Here is a 19212-nt window from a genome sequence, read left to right on the forward strand (position 1 = left end):
CCTTTTGCCAATACTTTCCCTCTGGCCCAGCTACTAAGTGTATCTTTTTACAGCATATTTTCACGAGTCGCCTCAAATCCTTCGTGGACTGGGGCCATGAGGGCCCTTTATACCTGTGTGAGGACGCCACGGTTTCCAAAGTAGGTTTGTAAGACACAAAATAATACCTGCTGTGTTACAGATTGGAAAAAAACAAAACAAAACAGTCTCAGAAAGGACCAGGGGCTCAAGAACAGCCCGGAGGTCGATGGCAGAGCAGGGACTCAAAGCTGGGGTGGCTCCTAGCCCCACCCAGGTCTCCAGGCCACCCTGGTCTCCTGCACCATTAACCATGGAGCGTGGAGCCCGAAATGGACATTCAAATCCCCTGGACGCTGAGGTCCTCCCCCTCCGGCCTCTCTGAGCCCCACTCCCGGGGCCTGGGCCTCGCTGACCAGTAGCCAGTTCCAGAGACTTTACACCATCTCCCAAGACCACCTTCTCCCAGTCACTCCCACCTAGTTGCATCATTCAGGGTTTTCCCAGGCCACGCGTCACATGAACTTCTCTTCCACAGCACCATGGAATATATATGGGGGTGATGGCGGTCCCTGTCTTTCTGTCCCCCTCAGATGGCAGACACCCTGCAAGTCGGCCTTGTCTACGGCCGCATCACCAGCCCCAGCACAGGCCATGTCACATAGCATGTGTTTTACAGGGATCAGCTCCAAGCACAGCTGAATTCAGGAGCAGATGACAATTCCAGTGCCTGCAAGTGTCTGAAGGAGAGAGGGGGGCTGTGGACACACGAAGGTGCGAGGGGAACAGGGCCGGTGTTCAGTGACAAACACCAGAGGGACTTGTCTCAGTTAAGTGAACAGACTGTCAAGGCGGTATTTCTCCCACTTTATCGACAGGAAACCAAAGCGCCAAGAAGTCAAGGCGTTCTGAAGGCCACACATAAACTGCTGAGTGACAGCACAGAGGGCAAACCCAAATCAACCCAAGCTAATGCCCTTTCTCTTAGCGGGGAAAGCTCAGTCTGGGCTCTACCTTGGGCTCCGCTTTCAGGCCCTGCTTAGGGAGGAGAGAAGGGGGCAAGAGGGGGAGGGAAAGAGGAGCCTGCGTCTCAAGCTGTGAGCACTCTCAGCTGTGACGTCCGTGGAGGGCCCTGGTGCTAAGAGGGTCCCAGTCACGGCATCTGCTCCAGTTTCCACACAACCCCCTTAAGCACGGGCATCGAATTTTGTTCCCACTTTGCAGACAAGGAAACTGAGGCCCTGGAAGTTTCAGTAACTTGCTTACACAGCCACTAATGAGGCCGGGACCCTGGGCTTTCACTGCTGTCCCTGAGACTGCACTCCAGCAAGGTTTCCGTAAGAAGGCTGAGACCATCTGCCCCATGAGGAAGGCAGACCTGGAGCAGCCTGTGAAAAGGAAGGGGCATGGGCTCTGGCATCCACACACCGCTTATTCACTGCGCTCCACTTGCTTTGTCTTCTGATGAAGGTAGCCAGGCCCTCCCAGCCTGACTTCACTTGGACACGGCCACGTCACCCTCTAAGTGCTCTCCTCGAGGACTCAGACAGACAGGTGTGCATCAGGCACCCAGCAGATATCAGCAGACCTAGGCCTCCCTCCCTTTCCTGCCCTTCCCCTGCCCTTCCATGCCACCCGTGCCTACCCGTCAAGTCTAGGGGAGGAGTGGTGGCCCAGGGCAGCTCCGTGCTACCTGAGAGCATAGGCGGTGAGTCGGGCCCGAGATAACTCTGAGCACACTTGGGGGAGCCTGGCCCGCCCCTGAGCTGCAACCACTTCAACAAAAGCACACCCCCCCACCCTGGAGACTGGAGAAGGCAATGGCATCCCTGCCTGGAAAATCCCATGGACAGAGGAGCCTGGTAGTCTGCAGTCCATGGGGTAGCTAAGAGTCGGACACGACTGAGCAACTTCACTTTCACTTTTCACTTTCATGCATTGGAGAAGGAAATGGCAACCCACTCCAGTTTTCTTGCCTGGAGAATACCAGGGACGGGGGAGCCTGGTAGGCTGCTGTCTATGGGGTTGCACAGAGTCGGACACAACTGAAGCGACTTAGCAGCAGCAGCAGCACCCTGGAGAACCAAACCCACGATGCCCTTGAGATGGCTGAAGGATTTATTAGCTCAGCGCCTGCAATTAGAGGGCCCTGGAACAACATCCAGGTACAAATCACAGGACTGGTTTCGGGGCCAATTACTCCTGAGCCCAGACTTTGTCCCGGCACCTCCTGACAGGCATCACTCATCTCTCAGCCGGAGGGCGGGCCTCCCAGTTACCAGCACACGTGGTATGCTCCAGCATGTCCACACATCCCCAGATGAACCGACTTGGAAAACTCTGCCAAACAGCCTGAGAACTCTGCTCAAAAACCTCAGCTAGAGCTGCAGACTGCAGGCACACCACGGTCCAAGCTGCCAGGGTCCTGGAGACCCAGAGATGAGAAAGACCCAGCACACGGCCCCTTCGTGACTGGCCACCGTTCCCACTAATACCAAAGCCTCCACTTTTTGTCCAGTTGCATCAAATCCCAGCAACTGCCACCGTTTCCCACCTCCCAGCCATGGATCCTGCTGCCCATGTCTGGACTCCCATCCTCTCCACATCTGAGCCCCCAACAAACCTGTCCATCTTTCCAGACTCAGCCAGAGCACCCCTGCCGAGCCCTCTGAACCAGGCCCTCACCAGAAAGGGCTGACTCCACCCTCCTGTGCATCCTCACCGCATACCCTGCTTATTCGAACCGGACCACATTTATTGATTTCAGCGTCTGTCCCCCCTCTCACACACCCCCCAACGGGAACTCCCCAAGAGCAGAGCCGAGGCTGACCCAAAGCTGGAGCTGCAGTTCTTCAAATACCCCAAATCCCAGAGGGGCTGAAACACACACGACAGGGGAGAAGCACCTTTCACTCCAGGGGCCAGGGGTGAGGCCCAGAATGCCCACTGCTGTTCCCCCTCAAAGGCAGCACTTACGCACACGCAGCAGCCAGTCAACGCACCCATTCTCTGCTACAGCCTCAACCATCCCCAAGCCGCAGTTCAAAAACCTAATTTGTTTTGGCCCTTAATGATGGGGCTATTTAGGGTGCTCTTAATTATGAAAACTATTACTCTAATTGGCCATGGGAAAAAAGCCTCAGTCTGGGGGCAACCTAAATACTTTACAATAATGGAATAAGGGAATTCTGAAATAAATTATGGTACATCCCAATGATGGAATGTGAGTCTTTAAAAGGCTTTCAGACCTAGGATAATTCTCAGGACAAATTAAAACACAGGGTATGTAACCACACACACTATGCTCTCAGCTAGGCAGGTGTGCCATTTACTGAACGTCTACTACGAGGCAGGCACTCTGCCCAGCGCTCCTGTCATCCCGCTCTCTCAACCCTCAATTGCCCCTGAAAGTAGAAATTATCCCCGTTTTACAGATGCAGGAACTGAGGCCAAAAGAAATAAAAAATTTATTCAAGGTCAGGTGGCCGGTCTGTGACACCATGAAGCCCAGGTTCTTTCTACCTTATATAAGCTAATTTTTTAAAGGCTGGAAGGAACAACTCTTGACACGTTACTAGGGGTGATGGAGCCATGTATGGGATATATGTTCTTTACCTCTTTCCATACTGGCAGATGTTCTACCACAATCATATTACTTATGATTATTGGACCAAAATTATCTTTAAAAAATGTATCAACAACTTGACCACAAGAAAAACCATCCTGCTTTCCCTTGCATTCTCCCGTCAGATTTAGCCACAACCACCCCCTTCCCATCCCCCGGCCCCAAGGCACAGCGGGACCCTGCTGTTCCACCAGAGAGGTGCTTGACACAAAAGAGAAGTTACATGTCTGAGAGTCTTTCTATTCCCAGGGGATTTAGGAAAGCTTTAGAACAAGATCTAAGCTGACACAGGAATCTGAGCGAAACTCATCCTGCCTAATTGTGGGCCTCCAAGTCAGGGAACCACACAAGTGGATCCCCTTACAGTTGAGGCCTCCAGGAAGAAGGCCCCGAGTGTGGTTTTAAACTGGTGGCCAGACTGAGGGATCATCAATGTGCCAACATGTGAGGACCCATTTCCTCCCCCTTGAATCCCACTGAAATATGAAGCGGCCTGGCCCAAGTCTGAGCTGAGCAGTTCACCCCTGGGTCTACACGCAATGATCCTGGGATAGTCACAGCCCCTCTCCTGGGCTCAAATGCTCAGGGGGTTGGATGGGTTTTCGAGCCTCTTATAAACAGCAGAACCCTTTTCCAAATGTGATCATACGCCTCCCATTGATATGCAAAAATGTAAAATGTGGGGTGCTCTGCCACAGAGGGTGCCCTCTATTTCCGCCTCCCTGAGAGGCCCAGGAAGCTGCTGTGCAGGACAGAGGCATCTGAGGGGCCCAGGTTGGAGACCAGTGAGACTGGGTGACCTTAAGCCCTATTTCCTAAGCTGCCTCTCTTTCGGGTGCTTTCCCAGAAGCACGGGCCTGCAACTCCACACCCCACCAGCTGACACGGTAAGCATGACCAGTAACCAGGGCATGACCTTGAAAGACCTGTTATGGGCAGCTGGCCACCAGGGCACTGTCAGAAAGCGTTCCTGTGGACCTGGGAAAGTCGACTCCTGTGCACAGACATATCAAAGAAATGTTCTGCTTTGCTAGACGTGTTGTTTTTAACACAATGGAGTATTATTTTTCTGCCTCTCAAAGCCATAAAAATAACTTGATTTCAATACACGGTCCCGCAGGAGTACACTAAGAAGTCACACTGCCGGGAGGGATAAACCCCTTCCAGAAAACAGCCTGGTAATATGTATCAAGAGGTTTAAAAATGTTCACTCAGGGGACTTCTCTGGCGGTCCAGTGGTTAAGACTACATGCTTCCACTGCAGAGGGCGTGAGTTCAATCCCTGGCCAGGAAACTAAGATCCTGCATGCCCCATGGCGAGGCCAAACCAAAAAAATATATATATTTATTTATTTATTTATTTATTCACTTGCTTTGACCTAATCATTAAGAAATCTAAGGAGATTAGAGGAAAACGTCAACATAAAGCTATTCCCCTCAGCACTACTTTAACTTGGTAAAAGAGAAGCAGAGAGAAAACTCAGTATAAGTGTACCCAAATGCTGACAACAGCTGCCTTTGAGAAGAGAAACTGCAGGAGACCTTTTGTTCAACTTCTGAACTTTTCCCATTTTTTAAAGTGGGCAAGTTTTACTTCTGTTATCAGAAACAAACCTCTACAATGCCCACAACTTTCAAAAGATCGTAAATAGGAACCAAACCCCCACCGCTGTTAACCTACCATCCTGACTTTAGACAGCCACTCCCATCCCAATGGGGTTTCAGTAACAGGCCTGTCAAAGCACCATGGTGCCTCCTTGCCAAGAGATACACGCCCCACCCCTGAGTTTCCAGAAAGTGCAAACAACACACCATCCAAGGGCCTGGATTATTACAACAGGAGCGCCGCAAGGTAGGGCTTTGGTTTAGACAAGAGATGGCTCCAGCAAATGCCATTCGGACCTTACTAGGCTTCTGAGGGATGGAAGGACTAACACTTGAGTTGTCCCTTGCACGCTGGGGCTGCAAGATGGGAAATGACAACTCCTCTCCTGGCTGGTGCCTGTCCGGGGCCTCCAAACAGGGTTCAGAAAGCCACACAGTATCCAGGGGGCGCCCCGTGACCAACATACCTCCATGGACAACCTCCTCCACCAGCACCAAGAACCCGCTGCCCCTTCTTTGACCAGGAGCAAACTGACCACCCACAGGTCATCAGAGGGCTGAGCCCTGGTTCCCAGGCCTACCCCAGGGCCAGAATGTGGGAGCCGAGGAAGCAATGGCAGGCACAGTGGCCAGCAACAAGAGCTTACCATGTATTGCGAGGCACAGTGCTGGCTAAGTATCTTCTAAGTGTTCTCACTTAAATCTTTACAATCCTGGGCAGGGTATTATCTCTGTTTTATAAATGAGAAAACTGAGGCAAAAGATAAGCAAGTTGCCTGAGAAGTCACAGGTCTGTGCTGTGCTGTGCTCAGTAGCTCAGTCATGTCCAACTCTTTGTGACCCCATGGACTGTAGCCCACAAGGCTTCTCCATCCATGGGGATTCTCCAGGCAGGAATACTGGAGTGGGTTGCCATGCCGTCCTCCAGGGGATCTTCCCAACCCAGGGATCGATCCCAGGTCTCCCGCATTGCAGGTGGACTCTTTACCATCTGAGCCACCAGGGAAGCCCAAGAATACTGGAGTGGGTAGGGGAACTTCCCAACTCAGGAATCAAACCGGGGTCTCCTGCATTGCAGGATTCTTTACCAGCTGAGCTACGTGGGAAACCCAGTCACAGCTTTCCCAAATCAGTCTGCAGAGGGAGAAGGTGATGTGGGTAAATCAGCCTGCCAGATGTGTCTGCTCAGCCTACTACAGTTTGTAAATTTTACAGATTGAGCCAATGTTTTAAAATTAGGATAAATCAGTCAATCAATCCAGATTTCCAGCTTCTCTTGAAAACCAGAAAACCTGGCAACGTTTGCAGGCCTGCCCCAGATTCATTATCCAGCCAGCGACAAGCTGCACCACTGTGGTGGCCGGTACTGCTCTCAAGGTTACCACAGTTACCATGACTCCCCAGGGCGGGGCAAGCGAACCTTTTCTGTAAAAGGCCAGAAGGTACCTATTGTGGGCTTGGCAGAACATAGGGTGTCTGTTGCAACTACTCAACTCTGCAGTGTGAAAACAGTAATGGGCCACGTGTAAACTAACTCATGTGGTTGTGTCCCAATAAAACTTTATTTACAGAAACAGGCTGCGGGCTGACTTGGCCCGTGAGCTATGGTTTGCCAGCCACACTGTGCTCTCACTGTCCGGATAGTTGAGAACTACTTCTCGGAACCCGTTTCTCTATTAAAAAGTGGGAGAGTGCTTATGGCTCTGGCGAGCCTCCCCCGTGGCATGCCTGCGCTCTGCAGACACCTCAGTCTCCACCCAACACCTGAGGGTGAAACACAGCACCTGAGAGCACAACAGGCGGCATGTGCCCCGGGCCTCCCCCAGGAAAGCCAACTGCTTCCCAGAGCCACACCTTTCCTGCGTCGGGCAATCAGGCCCTGGTCTACCTCTCCTCTCTGCATTCCCCCATGACCCTCTTATCTGTTCCCATGGCTTCAATAATCCCATGCACGTTGATCTTCCAGATCTTTCTTCAGATACCCTGCCCGCATCCCTGGTCCAGCCATCAGCAACCCCAGGGACAGCCCAGAACCGATCAGACTGTTTCATGCCCCTCCCCTTCCCACCCAGAGTGTCCACTCCATCTGTCCATTCACTCATCTCTTAATTCCCTGTGAAATCTTTCCTATACCCACTCCTGCCCTGAAGGGGGAAGTGGCCACATCTAACCGCCAATGTCCATGTGACATCTGAGTGCAATTATCTACTTGTCCCCTCCAGTGGGGCATGGGCTCCTTGCAGGTAAGGATTACGGTTAGGAAAAGATTTTTCAAAGGAGACACAAAACGCTGACTATAAATGAAAAGATACATTTCACTGTGTTAAAATTAAGAATGGTTGTTCTACAAAATGTGCTTTAAAGAAAACAAAGTTACAAGCTGGAAAAAGATACGTGCAATAAGCACAAAGGATTAAACTCAAACATACATTAAAAAAACTATTACAAATCAAAAAATTTTTTTTAAAAAAATGCCAAGAACTCCACAGAAAAATTGGCAGAAGATATAAATAATTTACAGAAATACACATGCCAATAAACTTCTGTAGAGATGCTTGACATTAGGGTTTGGTGACACAGAAACCATGGTCCCTAAGAGCCCATTTTATATCCATTCTATTGGCAAAAAAAAAAAAAACAGCCTATATCAAGTGTTGGCAAGAGTGTGGAGCAAGTGTGGAAGTGTACGAGGGCAAACTCGTACAACCACTTCAGAAAGAGTCTGGCAACAGCTATGGAAGTTGAATGTTTATTTACCCTATGATCCAGCAAAACACCACCCCTCAGTTCACACCCAAGAAAACCTCTTGAGTAGGCGCAACAGGGAACACGTATAGAAGTGTTCAGAACAGCCCTCTCTCAGCAGCAAAAACCTGGAAACGACCAGGTGCTTGCCCATCAATGGAAGATCAGATGCAGAAATTGGTTTGTTTACAGCATGGACTATTATTCAATATTCAAGACAAACGAACCAAGTGACAAGCGATACTACGGACAAACTGTAGCAATATTTTTTTAGGTTCCTTAGGAATACCCAGGTACCATAAAACTAGATAAAAATGAAAGCAAGGGGATAATGGATATCTCAGGATAGGAACGGGAAGAAAGATCAAAAACTGGATATGTATTCTGTTTCAAGATCCTGGCTTTTGTTGTGGATGGATGAAATGCAGGAACTTACAACACTCATTAAAGATAACTTAGGAAATAAATAGTGTGAATGGGTGATCAGTGTGGAGCAATCCAGTTCTCTGTTTATCTGAGGTGAATAGTAAAACAAACCCACAGAGGTGACTGTTCAATTCATCTCCGAGTGCTGAGCACAAACCCTGGCACACAACTTCCTGGGCACATGTGGAATGAATGAGGGACGCTTCGTCCACGGCCCCGTTCCTGCTGTCTCTTCGGTACCTCCAACATGTCTGAAGTCAAACTCACCTTCCTTGCTTCTCTCCCTTTCCTCCTGGATTCCTTAGCTCTGGGCTGCCCCTCCTCCAGCTTCTCCCCCACAGCCCAGCAGCTGCCCTGGCTTGCTCTCTCGCCTCCTCAGCCCCCACTGTGAGCACCTGGCTTCTCCAACTAGAAACAACGTTCAGGTTCCATGACTCACAGTCAAAGTCCATCAGTCTCGTCCCTCCCTATCAACACTATCTGCCGGCACATCTCTCTTCAGTACCCCTCTTCCGTCTACACTTCCCCCTCCCCAACTCCTTCCAGAGAGTTTAAGTGATGACCCGCTACCCCATATACATCCGGTTTCCCCAACTCTGTGCTTCAACTTTACCTGGAATCCCACCCACTTGGCCACCCAGTTAAACACATCCGGGATGCCATGATGTGCCCTCTTGCAAGGGAATCCCCTCTCATCAACTTCTACAGCATTGCATCTGTCCTCTACAGGTCTCTTCGACCGTTCTATCTCTTTGACAAGCCCAGGAACAGCCAGAGCACAAGCTTCCCTGTCTACCTCCCACTACGAGAAGCTGGCGTGATGTAAGGAAACAGTCACAAGGAGAACGAGCCAATCCAATCCATTCCATGCTTTCTAGCCAGGGTGCTCATTTAGCAAGGCCCTTCCTGGAATTCTCCTGCTAAAATCCCCCAAGTCTTGGCATGACACGCAAAAGCCCCCACACTCAGCCCTCTGCCTACCTTTCAAGGCTTCTCGGCCCTGTGCCCATCCCGTCGTCCCAGCCACACTGGAGCCATACTTACAGTGACCCAGACATGCTGGGTCTCTTCACAACTTTGCATTTACTGACTCCTCTGCTAGGCTTCGTCCCCTGCTTCCTGAGTCCTTCTCCTTCTTCACAATTCACTTTGGCTCTCACGTTCTCAAAGCCTTCTGGACCTTCCCTCCTGGGCAAGGGTGGGGGTGGGGAGGGTTCTGCCCTGTGATTTACCCACTCCTCGATATGTATCACACCAACAACACCTTGTCACTGTTTATGGTTTCTTTATCTTTCCCACCGAATGATGAGCTCCCGGAAGACAGAGTTTTTGTGGCTGGTCACTGCACCCTCAGCACCGAACAGGGGGCCTGACAAAAAGGAAGCACCCAGCAAAGGTTCAAGTGACCAAAGAAATTAAAGTTTCCAATGCAGAAATCATGAATCGTGTCCTTCATCTCATAATGCATGTGTGAAAACAGAAAGTATCTTCTAAGACTGGTTAAACAGGAGAAGCTGTTGGCAAGAAGCCACCTGAATTTATCTGAGACAGGAGGCAATCAACAATCCACTCCCAGGGCTCACTTTCATCCTGGGGACCTCAAATTTCCCCCTCCCCAGTCCACATGTTCTCTGCTGAAAACCAGATTGGGAAGGCAGTGACGTCAAGTCCCCGTGGCTCTCACCTTTTTCTCTGTGGAGAGCTGGCACAAATGGTGCCTTCTTGATGGAGATACCAGATCCTTAGGAGGAATGACTTGTGTGGATTCCCATCTTGATAGAAAACGCAAACAACAAAAACCGGGCAAATGTGAAAGGCTTGCTGACTCAGCGACACAAATTCCAAGGCACCTTTGCCAACAAGGAAGAAGATGATCGGGTTTTAAATGGGGAAACAGCAGTTAGTGAAAATGAATGCACAGATGTTGGGTCTGTGTGCTGCGGCTGGGGACTGGAAACCACCAGATTTATTTTCCAACAGCCTGGGCAGAGCAGAAGGTACAGTAGTCTCCCTCTGCCCACTCAATAATCAAGGGGCTAGTTAGGGGAGAAAAAAAAAAAGCCCTTCCACAGAAAGGCCTGGAAGGATTTTGTAAGCCAGTTTGCTTTGTGAGCATCCAAGAAATCAACAAATTAGAGAACATAAAAGTTTGCCAAGGTCACACAGTAAATGAACAAGAAGCCTAGCTATAGCTACCCTGATCGTTTAAGTAAAGCCTGATTACCAGAAAGACCACCTTCTAGAACTCCAGACAAGCTAGGATGGCATGCAGAAATATTTTGAGTTTCTTAAGCAGCCAAGCGTCTATGCACACACTATTTCCACTGCTACTGGCACTTAGGGAAGAGGAACCAGTGTGGAGGACAGTAGCTGACTTGAGAAAAGGTAGTTTCGGGCAAAGGGTGAGGGAAGTCTTGTAAGTCCTCTTCACAGCGTAAGCTACTGGCACCCCGCAAAAGCGAGCCAGGGTCCCAGAGAAGAGGCACTTCCTGGAAGGCGGACCTTACTTGAGAAGAAGAAAGCGGAGTTAGTTAAGCGAACTCCTCAGAAGTACAGCCCCCGGCTCCAGGGAGCCGTCCACCGGGAGGCAGACCCCAGCGGGACCCACACCCTCACTAGCGCAGCCCGGTGGCCCAGCCGCCGCCGCCTCCGGGTCCTGTGGGAAAGGGTACTCCCCTCCCGACGGGCCAAACTCTCAGGGTCTGCGCCCCTCCCCTTGCCAGCCCTTCGGCTTCCACCGCGGCGTTCCCGCTCCCCACCCGTCCGGTCCTAAAGCTCTGCGGGCGTCTCTCAATCCCCTCAACTCCCGCCCCCGGGGACCTCCACCCGGAGGCCGGTCCCCGCAATCCCCCCGGGAGCTCACCCCGGAGCGCCTCTCCAGCCCGGCCCAACCCTCCCTCACGCCCACGCCCGCCCCCTTCCGGTCCCAGCTCGGCTCGGTCGCCCCCGCGTCCCCGGGACCCCAGCCCTAGGCGACGAGCAGGTGGCCCGGCCCGCCCCTCTCACCGAGACTGAAGAGAGCTAGGCAGGCGGGCGGAGGACACCGCCGCGCTCAGACTGCAGCTCCGCCTCGGCCTGGGTACTGCTCCGGCTGTAGCTCCCACTCTAACGATGAGGCAGCCTGAGTGAAACTCGGCGTCGCAGCTTCCTCGGCTTCCAGTGCGCATGCCCAAGACGCTCAGCCTTCTGGGAAACGTAGTTCCGGCGGGGCAGCAGGGGGGCGGGGCCGAGCCCGACGTGCACCTGTTCAGTTCAGTTCAGTTCAGTCGTGTCTGACTCTTGGCGACCCCATGGACTGCAGCGCTGCAGGCTTCCCTGTCCATCACTTGCTCCCAGAGCTTGCTCAAACTCATGTCCTTTGAGTCGGTGATGCCATCCAACCATCTCATCCTCTTTCAGCCCCTTCTCCTCCTGTCCTCAATCTTTCCCAGCATCAGGGTCTTTTCCAATGAGTCGGCTCTTCCTATCAGGTGGCCAGAGTATTGGAGCTTCAACTTTAGCATCAGTCGCTCCAATGAATATTCAGGACTGATTTCCTTTAGGATTGACTGGTTTGATCTCCTTGCTGCCCAAGGGACTCTCAAGAGTCTTCTCCAACACCAGAGTTCAAAAGCATCAATTCTTCAGCACTCAGCTTTCTTTATGGTCCAATTCTCACATCCATACGTGACTACTGGAAAAACCATAGCTTTGACTAGACCGACCTTTGCCAGCAAAGTAATGTCTTTCCTTTTTAATGTGCTGCCTAGGTTGGTCATAGATTTTCTTCCAAGAAAAAAAAGAGCTTTGTACCTACTTGGATGCATCCCAGGAGAGCTTCATACCTACTCGGGTGACAAACACTTAAACACGCAACTACAATCTACTGTGATAAATGTGATCAAGGAGTAAGAGCAAAGAAGGGGTGCCTAACTGCAGGAAGAGGGGATGTCAGGAAGACATTGCAAGGGAGGTGACACTAGAATTGGATTTTTAAGCCTGAATAGGGGTTTGTCAAATGGAATACAGGGAAGCCTTTGCAAAGGATGAGAGATGAGAAAGTGCCTGATGCATTCAGGAAGCATGAAATGTTCTGTGTGGCCAAGGCAGAGGATAGGTACATGGACAGGGTGAGGACAGAGAAAATGGATTAGGGTGTGGCAGGATATGGGGAAATGGCTTGGTGAGATTATGAAGGGCTCTAAATGTCACACAAGAACTTTAGTCCACTGGAGTCAATGGAAGGATTTAAGCAGGGGAAAGAGAGGCAGCATTGCATTGAAGAAGGATACCCTGTGGTGGGTGGAGGATTGAGAAAGGAGTGGGGAGACCAGTTTGGAGGCTTAGGCTGTAGTCCAGGTCAAAGGTGATGAGCCTTAAACCAGGCTAGTGACTAATCTTTTGGATCACAGACTTCCTTTACAAAGCTAAAGAAAGCTATTCCCAGAAAAATGCTCAGATGCATTCACACGTGTACACACAGACATTTTACATACAGTTCCAGGGGGTTCAGAGTCCTCTGAATCTTGGACTCTAATTGAATATCTTTACATAATCTAATCAAAAGCTAATGAAGGAAGAGAATGAGTGCCTGCAGCAGGCCCAGTTTCTGGAACCCTAGGCCAGGACCTCTTACCACCTGGGAGCTGACTTAGAGAACAGTGGTCTTGAGCCTGGGAAGGCATCAAAGTCAGGGTCTCCCAGTTATGCCCAGAACCAGCTCTCCATAGAGGGATGAAGAGTAGTGTTTTACCTGTGATTTATACTAGATGCCTGAAGTGGCTACAGATTAGAATAGGACCAGTTCCCTTCCCCTCTCACAGCCTCAGTTATCTCAGCCATAATCATCGACAGGACGTCTAAGGCACCTAGTAGGTGCTAAGCACTGGACATTTGTCACCTCAGTGAATCCTCTCAATGAGATGGATGTTATTCCCACTTTTTTGGACCTCGCCCTGCAGCATGCAGGACTGTGGGGTCCTAGCCACTGGACTGCCAGAGAGTTCCCTGAGGAATGCTGACTTCTGAAGAACAGATGAGAGGCAGAAATGTCTGGAGAAGAGACTGGACTTGGGGACATGGGGTGAGCATGATGGCTTAAATCCAAGAGAAGGGTCCCATGAAGAGGATGCTCAGTGATGAGAGACACTTCTGAGAGGCCCAACCTGAACCCAGGGCTCCTGCCTCCCAATCTGGGGCTCCCTCATTTTTCAGTCAACCGGCTGACATTCAGAAAAGTCTCAAACTTCTGACTTAGCACAGGAAGGCCATTGGCGACCACACAGTGGTTTCCATTGAGAGACAGGAACTGAGGTCATGGAGGTTAGGAACGCCTGGGAGCACAGGCGGCTCTTCCAAGAGCCATCTTTGTGTTCCAACTTGGGAGGGGGGATTGAGAGGACCGTAGAGGATAAACCCCCACGGGGGGGATGATGCCACTTACATAAGGATGCCCGTGGCCGTGTGCACTTCGGAGGACACAAGCCGACCCGGTGACCTCCGAAAGGCGGGAATAGCAGGCGATAGTCACTTTCTTTGTACTTTTCCTGTAGCATTTGAGTGTGTCCCAATGAATAGTTTCCATTTTTATAACCTGAAAGGAAAGACTTTTTATTTGGGAAAAATGAAGAGTTCCGGTTGTGAAAAGAGGCAAAATAGGGCAGCAGCAAGAGGGAGAAAAGGGAACAGGGACTCTGAGTTTTTAGCCAGGAGAAAGTGAGTGTGCTGTGTCCTGAGGTCACAGCAAGATGTCCCTTGAGAAGCTGGAAATGAGGGAAACTGGATGGACCACTTGCAAACTGAACTTGAAGCCAATACACGCAGCAGAAGGGGGCTGGTTAAATGACCCTGGGACGCTAGGTAGAAAGGGTGAGGAAGATTCACGGGTGCTGATGAAACTGGTAGCTGAGATCTAGTGTTAAGTAACAAAGGAAATTTCAGAGCAGAGGGTACGGTAGAGTAGGTATGTATTTGTGTGTGTGTGTTTTTGTTGGTGTGTAGTTGATTTACAATGTTTTGTTAGTTGCGGTGCACACCAAAGTGAATCAGCTATTCATATACATACACTCATTCTGTTCAGATTCTTTTCCCATATAGGTTATTACTGAGTATTGACTTCCCTTTGCTGTGCAGTAGCTTCTTAATAGTTATCTATTTTATATATACTACTGTGTATATATCAATCCCAATCTCCCAATTCACACCCTCCTTCACCCTCTCCCCACATAACCATGTTTGTTTTCTACATCTGTGACTCGATTTTTGTTTTATAAATAAGTTCCTTAGTGCCATTTTTTAGATTCTACACAGAAGCTATATCATATATTTGTCTTTATCTGACCTACCTTACTCACTATGAAAATCTCTGGGTCCATCCATGTTGCGAATGGCATTATTTCATTCTTCTTATGCCTGAGTAATATTCAACTGGGCTTTCCTAATGGCTTGGTGGGTAAAGAATCCACCTGCATTGCAGGATACGCAAGACATGCCGGTTTGATCCCTCGGTTGGGAAGGTCCCCTGGAGGAGAAAATGGCAACCCACTCCAGTATTCTTGCCCAAAAAATCCTATGGACAGAGATTTTTCTGGGAGGAAACCTAAGACACTCCAAGAAGGTAACAGATGAGCTGAAGATTTTTATTTTATTTACTATATATTCGGGCTTCCCTGATAGCTCAGTGGTAAAGAATCTGCCTGTAACGCAGGAGACACAGGAGACATGGGTTCGATCCCTGGGTTAGGAAGATCCCCTGGAGGAGGAAATGGCAATATTCAATGCTAATTTTTCCTATCACAAAAATATGAGACTGCCCCCCGACACACACACACATGGTAGGGTAGGTTAGGTATGCCTTGTGGGAGCTGAAACATTCCTGGCAGAGGCTCTGTCCTTAATCATCTGCCCAGAAGGAAAGACTTTTTTTTCTAATGTCTCAAAGACTGGCATTTGTGCCACCCATGAACCTTTGAGGGTTCCTAAGCAATGGAGGGGCTTCCCAGGTGGCACTAGTGCTAAGAACCCTCCTGCCAATGCAGGAGACATAAGAGGCGCAGGGTCGATCCCTGGGTTGGGAAGATTCCCCTGGAGGAGGGCATGGCAACCCACTCCAATATTCTTGCCTGGAGAATGCCATGGACAGAGGAGATTGGCTACAGTCCATGGGGTCACACAGAGTCGGACACTACTGAAGCGACTTAGCCCGCACGCACGCAAGCAACTGAGAATGAATGATGTGGCCCAAGAAAGAGGTGGCCATAGATGGGGGAGTGGTGGTGGCCAAAGGACCTTAGATTAAAAAATAAAGTCGGGGTGAGGGGAAATTTTCTGGTGGTCCAGAGGTTAAGACTTTGCGCTTCCAATGGAGGGGGTGCGGGTTCGATCCCTGCTTGGGGAACTAAGATCCCACATGCCATGGGGTGGGGCATGGCCAAAAGAAATAAAATAGCCTAAAAATAAATTAATTAATGGTTGGACTTCCCTTGTGGTCCAGTAGTTAAGACTCTGATCGTCTACTCCAGGGGGCAACCAGATTCAACCCCTGGCAGGGAACTAAGATCTCATATGTCACGTGACATGGCCAAAAATAAAAGTCCTTCAACTCCACTCCAGGTGTCTATGTTTACTGCTTCCAAAAGTTCCAGCCCTGGAACCAGCCTCCAGCTCACGCTGGAGCAAGAAAAGATCAACATAAACCTGGGAAAAGGCAAGACATTGGAGCCCAGGGATGCCATGAGGGGATCAAGCCCTTTCTGATGTTTTGCTTGGGAAAGCAGAATTTTGTTGCTTGGTGCCTCAGCTAATTGGCCTCCATCTGATACTCCGGAGGGCTTGTGTGATTAGAAGCCACAGCTGCCTAGCTCATTATTTCTGATTAATAGGCAGCACTTGGCATCTCTGGGCAACGGTGCTGGCTCAGGATCCAGGTGTGATCTACACAGCCCACAAGAGCATAATGGCTTTGCAGCCCTGAGGTGGGAAGCTGTCCCCACTGAAAGCATCGTCTTATGTAAGTTCCAGTCCCCTGGAACACGATTTGATGAACTGCTTTGTCCTCGCTAGTTCCCTTGCTGCCAGTCTGAAATAACTAATGTGTACTCAGAGTTAATACATTGGAGACATTTGTTTTAAATCTAAGCAATCACACTTGACCTCTGGCCCCCACTCCACAGTTATTGTTTTTATTGTAAAGTAATGCTCTGGCACCCCGGCGTCAGAAAGAGAAAAAGAGAAGAGAGAGAGAGAAAAGAAAAAGAGAAAGAGAGAGAGAGACAACAGGCCCCAAATGGACTCACTTGTGCTAAGCCCCACAACAGCAAACCAAAACTTAATACCTAATTGCAGTTTCAGCCTCTCCCAGGAAAATAATCCTTTAACCAGCCTCTCCTTTAATCAGTCAATCTGGAATTACCTAGCCAGTACCAGTGGTGGTTCAGACGGTAAAGAATCTGCCTGCAACACAGGAGACCCTGGTTTGATCCCTAGATCAGGAAGATCCCCTGGAGAAGGGAATGGCAAGATCAGGCTTCCCATTGATCTTCAGAATACTGGCTACCCACTCCAGCATTCTTGCCTGGAGAATCCCATGAACAGAGGAGCCTGGTGGGCTACAGTGCATGGGGTCCCAAAGAATTGGACACAACTGAATGACTAACATGCATGCATCAGTGAAGTGATTCGCCCCATAGACACTTCGCACCCCACAGTAGGAGGGTAACTTTCCCTGAAATAACCCACTCTGCTCCAAACTTCCTCTTCCCACACGCTTCTGCCTATAAAAGCGTTTTACTTTGTACAGCTGCTTGGAAGTTCTTTCTATTTGCTAGCCGGAGTGCTGCCTAACTCATGAATCGTTGAATGAAGCCAATAACATCTTTAAATTTACTCAGCTGAATTTTATGTTTTACATTCATTTGGGATCTTGAGTTACTCGAGAGAAGGGATCAGGGACTTCTTTGGCAGTCCAGTGGTTAAGACTCTGAGCTTCCACTTCAGTGGGCGTGGGTTCAATCCCCGGTCAGGGAACTTAAGATTCCACATGCCATACAGTGCAGCCAAAAGGAAAAAAGATAAAGAGAAGGGATCCACTGTGGTGTGTGGACAAACTCAGGCATCCTAGCCTGAAGGCTGAGGGCAGGTTGTCCTTTGGTAGACAATGGGTTATCTTTCTGGTGACATCCAACCTCCTCTGGAAAATTTCCATAAGCCCTTAGGAGTTGCTCAGAATCTATTGAAAAAAAAAAAAAACCTGATAAATCTCACACCTGTCAAGAAAAATTGTAAAAGACCTTGAAAGTGAAATGAAAGTCACTCAATTATGTCCCGCTCTGTGTGACCCCATGAACTGTAGCCTGCCAGGCTCCTCTCTCCATGGGATTCTTCAGGGAAGAATACTGGAGTGGGTAATCATTCCCTTCTCCAGGAGATCTTCCCCGACCCAGGGATTGAACCCAGGTCTTCTGCATTGCAGGCAGATTCTTTGCCGTCTGAGCCACGAGAGAAGACCCCAAAAGACCTTGAAATAGGCAGAAAGTTAATCTGGAAGGGTGTTAGAAAACGCCCGGTTATCTGATTCTTTGAATCTGTGCCTTTCCTTTTACAAAACCGATAGTAATACAAATAACTCTTATCCAGAGAGATGCTATTGACTTCTGTCTGTGGAAGCCATTTTTGCCTCTATCAGCAAATTCATTTCTGCATTCCTGCTTGCTTTTGTAAATCTGTTGGGTGTTTTTTTTTTTTTAATTTTCCTTTGTTTTCCTTTTTTTTTTCCTGATTCTCTTTTGAACCACTTTTTTACGTCTTGCACTTACCCTCAATGAATGAGTTAAAACAAGATCTTCGACACTTTTTTATTTTATATTTGTGGGATCATGATTTTTTTCTTCATTGTTCTTTAACATACCTCATATCTCCCTTTTCCCCCTAGCTATCAGGAAGGCAAAATTTTAATATTAAGTTGTCTTATTTTTCTAAACGTTTTACCAGCTGGGAATGCCTGTGGGCTGGGGCTGCAGCCTGCTCCAGGCAACAGTATGTGGGATTTCCCAAAAGGGCGAGCAAGGGGCAGCTGGAGCCCCCAGGATGTGCTATGTGACTCTGGGTGAAGTTTTAAACGTTCAAAGTGTTGATTCACCCGGGGTTTCCCAGCATATAATAGGAAGCTTCCCCAAACAAACACCAGGGAACCTTGTGCCTGAGCTATGTGCCTGCCACTTTCCTCCCTTTCCCACGGAAGCTCCACCTTGAGGTGGGCAGGCAGTGTCCTCTGACATTACTGCTGGAAGCCAGTGTCTCCACTCACTGAGCGGAGGCCCCCGGGGAACTGGCTGGGGCTGACACTCGGGGTCACATCCTCACCACACTTCCTCCCCATACCAGACCCAGCCACTTCCTCTGAGGACAACAGAAGTTGAATGAGAGATGAGTTCCTGAGATGTTGCAATACCCGGGACCATGAGGACAAGTAACCCGTAGGTGTCTGCAGCAGGGACAGTCCCCCAGGGGTCCTGGGAGTAATCTTTCTGGAGAACAGCTCTGAATGCACACTGTGTCCCAAGCGTCACATGAATCCTTCCCATAACCCTGAAGTTGAGAGCTCCCCTACCTGAAACAGGATAAAGCTTAGCAGAAGAAAGCGGGCTCAGGCAGAGGTGGAGCTGGGTAGAAGGTGAGACCTGTCACTTGGCCCAGGGGTCCTGACCAGGATTCCAGCAATGCTCTGTTAATCTGCAGACAGTGCCATCTTACAGATGAAGGGACCTGCCAACCTGACCGTGGCTGGCTTTCTGTCGGCCCCCGGACCGTACTCCACT

General features: G+C 49.7%; 1 protein-coding gene across 16 annotated transcripts in view; it reads right to left on the bottom strand.

The window, feature by feature from the left end:
• DTX2 (deltex E3 ubiquitin ligase 2) overlaps positions 1-11582 on the bottom strand; it is a 33483-nt gene extending 21901 nt beyond the window's left edge. For 4 of the 16 annotated variants that reach the window (XR_014073311.1, XR_014073308.1, XM_081557800.1 and 1 more), the window contains exons 1-2: positions 11426-11582; positions 10104-10191 (exon numbers count right to left, since the gene is read on the bottom strand). The gene's annotated coding sequence lies outside the window, so the exon portion shown is untranslated. Of the gene's footprint in view, positions 1-10103; positions 10270-11282; positions 11309-11425 lie in introns of those variants that run through there. The other 12 variants (XR_014073310.1, XR_014073307.1, XM_081557799.1 and 9 more) reach the window with 4 other exon arrangements.
• Positions 11583-19212: the final 7630 nt, after the last annotated feature.

The sequence above is a fragment of the Giraffa tippelskirchi genome, chromosome 13, assembly GCF_054371585.1.
Source record: "Giraffa tippelskirchi isolate mGirTip1 chromosome 13, T2T-mGirTip1v1.2.pri, whole genome shotgun sequence".
NCBI classification, from domain to species: domain Eukaryota; kingdom Metazoa; phylum Chordata; class Mammalia; order Artiodactyla; family Giraffidae; genus Giraffa; species Giraffa tippelskirchi.